Here is a 1,383-nt window from a genome sequence, read left to right as displayed (position 1 = left end):
CACCATAGTTGAAAATTAACAGCATTCTGAAAATCTTGCAATTTTTAATGTTTATAGGAGAATGGTGTTATGGTGTATTTTTCAGTGCTGATTATAGGTGAGAGTCATGTGTCATGATGGTGCACAGTCTATGAGAGTTGATATATTGAAAAAATATAGTAATCAATTATTATATTCATCATCTTTCTTTGTGATTGAATTGAGGCTCTGATATGCTTTAGTGGATATAGACATTGTTTGAACTACTCTAACAATGCCTATAAGATAGGCACAATTTTTCTCGGTTCTTGGTAACTGGCTAAACGATCTTTGGACTCTGACATCTTATACACCATCATTTTGTGTGATATTGAAAATTCTATCTTCATCATCTTTCTTTGTGTTTTTTTTTTTTTTTTTTTTTTTTTGTAAAAATCAACATGATCTTAAATTAGTGAAGGCATTTATTCTAGAGCTGGTATCATGTATACTTTAGATACCAGTGAGCCAAACCAAAAACTGAAATCCAACATGTTCTCCTTGAGTGGGGATGGTTTTTTAGTTTTTTTTTCCCAAATGCATTTTAGATTTGTTTTTGGTTTGATTTTCATCTATTAGAAGGCAATAAATTAGAGTCTCTGATGCGCTTCTAGTATTTTGTAGCATTTTCAGCGGTGTACGTTGCCAACAATGATCTTTGGGAGATGAGATTCTGGCATTTGCTTACTTTAGGATGCTTATGCATTCAGATTTTCCCACATTCTATATTCTCTTTTAATATTTTTTTATTTGATTTTTCTTATTGATTTGTATGATGATTTGGTAATGAGTCTGTGATGATACATTTAAGGCTTATTTCTCAAAACATTCGTAGTGGCTGCCTGAGAGCTTTCGCCTTCGTCAGGCTTGAGAGCTTCTGTTGTTATTATCCTTCCTTGGATGTCTGAGGCTTTATTTAAGAGTTTTACTTCTTGTTTCTCGACGATTTGATTTTTAAGTTTTTGTTTTATAATGCATGTTTGCTCTTCAAAACCCCCAGTGACTCATTACCAAATCATCATACAAATTGCTCTTGCTTTGCATCTGAAGGATTTTCATACAAACTAATTCAAATACTCCCTTGAACATCAATCATAAAATTTGTCTAAAACTTTCCCATTTTTCATGAGGCCAAATTGCTCTTGCTTTGCGTTTGTTTCTTGCAGTTTTTTCATCCAAAATTTCATCAAATGTCAATCCAAAATTTCATCAAATGTCAATCGTCCTTTTGGAAGCGAGGTACTTTAATAAACGACTTTTCAAATGACCAAGTAATTTCTAGATGTACCAGTGTATAGGTCTGTATATCTACAACTAGTTCATGAAACTCTCATTAATCATCCAGTATCGAGTTGCTCATAAAGC

General features: G+C 32.7%; 1 non-coding gene across 1 annotated transcript; it reads left to right on the top strand.

The window, feature by feature from the left end:
• Window positions 1-807: 807 nt before the first annotated feature.
• LOC120078838 (small nucleolar RNA SNORD14) lies at window positions 808-930 on the top strand. The gene has a single exon (XR_005482119.1). It is a non-coding gene; the product is annotated as a small nucleolar RNA SNORD14 (small nucleolar RNA).
• The last annotated feature ends 453 nt before the right edge of the window (window positions 931-1,383 follow it).

This window comes from Benincasa hispida, chromosome 5, assembly GCF_027475165.1.
Source record: "Benincasa hispida cultivar pf3 chromosome 5, pf3_genome.v1.1, whole genome shotgun sequence".
In the NCBI taxonomy this organism is placed as follows: Eukaryota; Viridiplantae; Streptophyta; class Magnoliopsida; order Cucurbitales; family Cucurbitaceae; genus Benincasa; species Benincasa hispida.
Note: the sequence above shows the minus strand (reverse complement) of the source record. Positions and strands in the feature narration are given on the sequence as shown.